Here is a 7675-nt window from a genome sequence, read left to right as displayed (position 1 = left end):
TGGGATAACACTTTCCACCATAAATGTAGTGGTTAAAGTGGGATATGGGCCTGGGCCCCTTCTCTATGGTTTACTATACCACCCAACAGGTTACTCTAGACACCTGCTTGCTCTTCTATTAGGCTTTACCATACTAGGTGCTGTTGTTCTAGAGACAGATATGTACTGTTTCATTGAGATCTTTAAGGGGTGTGAGGGGATCAGCAACTACTTAATCCCTCTAGTGGTCATCTGGTCAGTTTGGGTACCTTTATGTTACCTAGATGCTTTTAAAACAGATTTAGCTTCGGACATCTAAATTGCATTCTGGATGTCTTGGGAAAGGTTAGATTATAATCGCAAGACATCCAAGTGCTAAGTATGCGCAAGGCTCATCCATAACATACATCCAACACACCCTTTTGAAGCTCAGCAGACAAGATGCCTAGCAAGAGGTCTAAAAAGTCAGTTTTGAAAATCAGCACTTGGAAGTTTTGGCGAGAAAAATGTCCAAGTGCCGCTTTATGCTGTTTTTTTTTATGTCTATGTGTTTTGAAAATGAGCCCCATAGCTATCCAAAGATGTGATATATGTATGACATTATGAGACCTCGTGGTAGATGGGTAACCAATTCAGGATTTGGCGTGATAAGTAACAGTGTTGGAGCCACTTGACTTAATAATGAAGGAAGGGAGCTAAGAAAAATTATACACTAGCATTTAACTTTCAAAATAGATGCTATAATGTGGAAGATAATTTTATAACATGTTGCCTAGGTATAAAGTCCACATAAGTGCATTTTTGGGGGCTATTTTGTAAAGACAACAGAAGCATTCATGTCTATAAAATAAACTCACAAAACTTATAATAATAGTAGGTGAAATGCATCCATTTAGGAGCTGGTGCAAATGTACACACATGACATTTACATTTGTATTTTATGAAATACACGTGTACATCATGCTTACTTGATTTAAGTGGGTGCCACTGAGATCTGGTGCATGGAGACTCATGACTTGAACATAGTTATAATCTATTCAGCAAGGACAAGACGTGAGATAGAGGAGTGCTGATATGACCCTCAGTTTGTATCTTTTTTTTTTTTTAACTAGAGTGGTAAGATTATGTACGTACTGCATAATAACAAACATTAACACATGGTAATTATACAATCCTATGTGGTAAGTGCAGGAGGTGTGCCTTGCATTTGTCTTGCATGTACTATACTGAGCAGGCAGGTACAGCAGAGACACTGTGATACATACATTTACAGATAGTATAGGTCATAATTACTACCTGCCAATATATGTAATGTGGTGTTTTGTTTATGTTTATTAAAAACTTTATATACCACATAACAGCCTATAAAGGATCCAACCGGTTTATAATATATAGTTCACATTCATTAAGAAAAGAACTCCATTTAAAAATGGTCCAAACAAGTAACTTTCCTGTTGCAATGGAGTGCTGTAGGGTTCAGTGCTTGGACCCGTGCTCTTCAACATATTTATAAATAATCTGGAAATTGGTATGATGAGTGAGGTGATTAAATTTGCAAACGATACTAAGTTTATCAGAGTAGTGAAGATGCAGGAGGACTGCGAAGATCTGCAACAGGATATAAACATGCTCGAGAAATGGGCCGAAGCATGGCAAATGAGGTTCATTGTGGATAAGTGTAAGATGATGCATGTCGGTAACAAAAATCTTATACACAAATACAAAATGTCCGGGGCGGTACTTGGAGAGACCCCCCAGGAAAGAGACTTGGGAGTGCTGGTCAACAAGTCGATGAAGCCATCCGCGCAATGCATGGCGGTGGCAAAAAGGGCGAACAGAATGCTAGTAATGATTAAGAAGGGGATCACGAACAGATCGGAGAAGGTTATCATGCCGCTGTACCGGGCCATGGTACGCCCCCACCTGGAATACTGCATCCAGCACTGGTCGCCATACTTGAAGAAGGACATAGTGCTACTTGAAAGGGTCCAGAGAAGAGCGACTAAAATGGTTAATGGACTGGAGGAGTTGCTGTACAATGAGAGATTAGAGAAACTGAGCCTCTTCTCCCTTGAAAAGGGGAGACTGAGAAGGGACATGATCGAAACATTCAAGATACTGAAGGGAATAGACTTAGTAGATAAAAACAGGTTGTTCACTCTCTCCTAGGTGGGGAGAACAAGAGGGCACTCTCTAAAGTTAAAAGGGGATAGATTCCGTACAAACATAAGGAAGTTCTTTTTCACCCAGAGAGTGGTGGAAAACTGGAACGCTCTTCTGGAGACTGTCGTAGGGGAAAACACCATCCAGGGATTCAAGACAAAGTTAGACAAGTTCCTGTGGAACTAGAACTTACGCAGGTAGGGCTGGTCTCGGTTAGGGCGCTGGTCTTTGACCAAGGGGCCGCTGTGGGAGCGGACTGCTAGGCGCGATGGACCACTGGTTTGACCCAGCAGTGGCAATTCTTATGTTCTTTTGCACCTGATCATCTCTCCCAACCAGAGTGATAGTACCCCATTCTCTCCCTCAACCTCGGTGACAGCACCCCATCCTCCCCCCAAACCCCAGCAACATTACCTGATTATTACATTACATTACATCCCCCAACCCTTGTGGCAACACTCCCTAGCCCTGGTGACAGCACCTGATCCTCCTCCTCCAACCTCAGTGACAGCTTCTGATACTCAAATCCCACCCCTCTCCAGTGACAGCATCCAATGATCTGATCTCACACCATTCCTCAGTAGTGACAGCATCCAGTGCTGCTTCCCAACCCCATGACAATGTCCAATGCTCCAATCTCACCACTAACCCTAGTGACAGCACTTGATTCTCTGATCCTATTCCCCATGGTGACAACCCCAGTGACAATATCCAATATCCAATGTTTATGTTTAATGGAATTTGTTATATCACCAGTACTGATTCACAAATCTCAGCAGTGTACATAACTAATTAAAACACAGAAAGAAAAATGAACTTCATTTGCAAATAGGACAGTAGAAACAAACAAGAGTAAAATACACAATTTTAAAAAATTGTTCTGTCTTAACATGGTATGTCCAGTATCCAGTGTGGTGGCTCAGTCCAATGAATAATTAGGGAAGGCAGTCATAAATAAATAGGTTGTTAATAAGGATTAGAATTTTGGCATGGACAGTCCAGTTTTCAGAACATTTGCACTGCATCCTCCAACTTCAGTAACAGCAACTGATTCTCCAGTCCCACCCCCAATAACAGTGACAGTACACGAAGCTCCAGTTCTTCCCTCTTTAATGTCAGTGACACATCCAAGTGACCTGCTCCTGTTCCTAACTCTAATGACATTAGAGAGTAAAGCCTTAAGAGTATCAATCCCAAGTATCAAAAGAGAAGGGGAAGAGGAAACAGTTTTCATAATAAACAAAAAATCAAATTAAATTAAATCTTAAACTAATTGTGACCATTATAATAACTAATAAATTATAAAAAAATGACAATAATGGATTTGTAATGTATATTAATGCATACACTTCAAATATGATATCACTTATTTCCATTATGTACATTTGAGTGGAATAATGGTGGACATATCATAAATTATACAGACATCAGTCTTTGGAACCTCTGATGATATATACCATTCCAAGTTCCTGTCTTGTACTTAGTTGTAATCATCTATATCTACCACCTCCTACCAACAGATCATTTTTAAATAAATTAAATAACACGGGTCCATTTTCCAAACTCACATACATACATGCTGCTAATTAACATAAGAGGACTCCATCCTTATTTTCAAACTGGAGGGGGAAATATGCACAGGGAAATAAAAAGGGAGAATTCTCTTAACCCATCCTAGTAAGTGCGGGCCTAAATGAACACTTTTTACATACCTGCATATGCAAGAAGCAGCTGTATATCCTAATGTTCATTTCTGGGAACATACAGTATATGTATTCCCTTTCAGAAAAGGTGAACATGAGGTGCAGATTTTAGTTCTGTCCAAACCCTGCCCCCTTGCAATGTACACATCGTGCATATATACATGTGTAATTGCTGGTTTTCTAAAACTGGATAAGCTCATGTAATTGCAAGTATTTTCATGTGTAAATTGCAAGTAGATTATCTAAAACAAGGGCCTAAACATTCTCCTTAAAACTGGTTTTCTAAGTACACTATATACTTTTACAGAGAGTAGCAGAGAAAATGCCAGAAAAATAGGAACTTACAAAATATGAAAAGGTCAATATAGTTACAAAGATCTTTTGGACTTTATTTTCACAATGCGTATGTTAATTTGCTAAAGCCAACTTCTGCCAAACAGAAAGAGTTTTGTCTTAGGAATACAATCGGCAAACCACCAAACACTGACTCATTTGCCTCTTCACTACCCATGCGGATTGCGTAATGATCATCTGATGTGGACTGTTGGTGACTTTGGGGTCAAACTAGCAAAAAGTTACTGTTTCTCATATGCAAAACATTCATTGTTTCTTCTTAACTCATTTGGAAGATGATATACAAGCAGCAGCAGTGTTTATGGCACAGACTGTATAGCAGATTTTTATTTATTTCTTTATTTATAACATTTCATATTTACAAATTTCAGTCTTGCTAGAGATCAAGGGTACAGTTCCAAACCATATAACAAGACAACACCTTTATCCAATTAAATTCTCAGCTATGTTCCCAAAGTTCAGTCCACCATAGTCAGGAAAGAGCATACCACAAATTAAATTAAATTATCATAACTTACCTTGCACTAACCAACTAACCAATAAGAAGTTAGTATAGGACCACCTTCCACCTCTGAAATAAAAGGCACTATCCCTTGGATTCAATGTGGAAGACATACTCTTTTATACAAATTTTGGCACCCCACTGGTACACGCTGAGTACCAATTCAGCAACAGGACCTTGATACAAGACTCTGTTATAAAAACCAGGTTGTTCAAGAAATATGGCAAGACAAACTCCTGATACAACCAATATCCTCACTCCATCATCAGACTCCAAATGTTACAACCAATAGCTTCCCTGTAATCTTCTGGAAATGACCAGAATCTCTTCCTTTTGTAATCCGCCTAGAACCGCAAGGTATTCAAGGAATAAAAGAGGCTAATGTAATGCAATGCAATATATAATACTAATGCAAGCAACCAATTACATGCCAAAAATGTAATGCCCCATCAGTTACGCATGGTATAGACATGGTGAACTGTTGACAAGTTAGTGCAGCAAGGGCATGCATAAATGACAGGATTCTGTATAGTACATGCATCAGTTGGTGCACCTGCCTATGCTATGCCCATTAGCATGTCCCCTAGCACATATGTGACAAACCAGTAATAAAATGGTGCTTAGTGTGCTTATATGTGGCGTTGCTAGTTTTTCCTGGTAGTGACATCTATAAGTGATGAGTAACTATAGATGGGTAAAGAACAGAAGAACAAAAATCCTCTGTAAGGAAGATATCACCTAAACAAACAATGGAGAGGATGGCAGTAAAGTAAACACTGATGGCTGATATTGATCGCCAAAACAATCTAATGACTCAAAATAAGTTGTGCTTTGGCTGACTGCCTGCATCAGGAGTCAATATTTGCCAAAGAGTGGGAGAATCAGGAGCACCATCAATTTCCAGGGGTTGGATAAGAAGGGTGGAGGGAAAATCAGAAGGGGCTTCATCTTCTGGGGGGAAACAGGAGGAAGGAGGGGGGCTTGGAATTGGAGGAGTGGAGAGCACCTGCATCCCTTATGCAGGTCCCAGCTGAATATCAGCCAGAACCCACATAAGATCTGTCAGCCAGCAAATAAAAAAAATATCCCCAGATATTCAGTGCCATTGCATGGACATGGCCCAGCACTGAAAATCTAGAGCTAAGTCAGCATTTTAAAAAAAGTTGACTGCCATTGGCTGAATATCTACTGAGATAAAGACAGACCAGAATCAATACGGTATATAGGACCAGGTCTACAGCGGTCAAAATGGCAGTTAGGGAGGCAAAACTTCGAGTGGAAGAAATTCTGGCAAAAAACATTAAAAAGGGGGACAAATCCTTCTTCAGGTATATTAGTGACAGAAAAAGGAACACAGGCGGGATAGTACGCCTTAGAAGACCGGACGGAAGTTATGTGGAAGCAGATTCCGATAAAGCCGAACTACTGAATGAATACTTCTGCTCAGTCTTCACCTGTGAGGCACTGGGACATGGTCCACAGTTGAAGGCAACACAAAGCACAGAAGACCCGTTTCAGAATTTTGAGATCACACCAGGTGAAGTTTACAGTGAACTGGCAAGACTCAAGGTGAACAAAGCCATGGGACCAGACAATTTGCACCCAAGAGTGCTCAGAGAATTGAGCGATGTCCTGGCAAAACCATTGGCTGAGCTATTCAATCTCTCCCTAAGTAAGGGGAAAGTTCCCCTGGACTGGAAATTAACTAATGTCGTACCACTGCATAAAAAGGGTTGCAGGGCAGAGGCTGCGAATTATAGACCGGTGAGTCTCACATCAATAGTGTGCAAACTCATGGAAACACTAATTAAAAGCAAATTGGACACGATCTTGAATGAAGGGAATCTTCGGGATCCCAGTCAGCATGGATTCACCAAGGGTAGGTCCTGCCAATCCAATCTCATCAGCTTCTTTGACTGGGTAACAAGAAAGTTGGACTTGGGAGAGTCTTTGGACGTCGTGTACCTGGACTTCAGGAAAGCTTTTGACAGTGTCCCACACCGCAGGCTGCTAAGCAAGATGGAATCGATGGGGTTAGGAGAGACACTAACTGCATGGGTCAATGATTGGCTGAGTGGCAGACTTCAGAGGGTGGTGGTTAATGGTACCCTCTCTAAAACATAGGAGGTGACCAGTGGAGTGCCGCAGGGCTCGGTCCTGGGTCCACTCCTTTTCAACATATTCATAGGGGATCTGGCTTCAAGGTAAAATAACACTATTCGCCGATGACGCCAAACTATGTAATATAGTAAGTGAATGCAGTTTACAGAATTATATGGCACAGGACCTGCTTACATTGGAAAGTTGGTCCTCAACCTGGCAGCTAGGCTTCAATGCTAAGAAATGTAAGGTCATGCACCTCGGAAGCAGAAATCCATGCAGGACGTACTTCTTGAACGGAGAAACTTTAACTAGGACTTCAGCAGAACGAGATTTAGGAGTAATCATCAGTGCAGACATGAAAACTGCCAATCAAGTGGAGAAGGCTTCATCTAAGGCAAGGCAGATATTGGGTTGTATCAATAGACGTTTCGTCAGCCGAAAGCCTGAAGTCATAATGCCGTTGTACAGGGCCATGGTGAGACCTCATCTGGAATACTGTGTGCAATTCTGGAGGCCACATTACAGTAAAGATGTGCGCAGATTTGAATCAGTTCAGCGGACGGCCACCAGGATGATTTCAGGGTTCAAGGGTCTCTCGTACGAAGAGAGACTGAACAAATTGCAGCTCTACACTCTCGAGGAACGTAGGGAGAGGAGAGACATGATCGAAACATTTAAGTACCTCACGGGATGTGTCGAAGTGGAAGATGATATTTTCTTTCTCAAGGGACCCTCGGCCACAAGAGGGCACCCGCTCAAACTCAGGGGTGGAAAATTTCATGGCGACACCAGAAATATTTCTTCACAGAGAGAGTGGTTGATCATTGGAACAAGCTTCCAGTGCAGGTGATCGAGGCAGACAGTGTGCCAG

Source organism: Geotrypetes seraphini, chromosome 1 (assembly GCF_902459505.1).
Source record: "Geotrypetes seraphini chromosome 1, aGeoSer1.1, whole genome shotgun sequence".
Classification (NCBI taxonomy): Eukaryota; Metazoa; Chordata; class Amphibia; order Gymnophiona; family Dermophiidae; genus Geotrypetes; species Geotrypetes seraphini.
Note: the sequence above shows the minus strand (reverse complement) of the source record.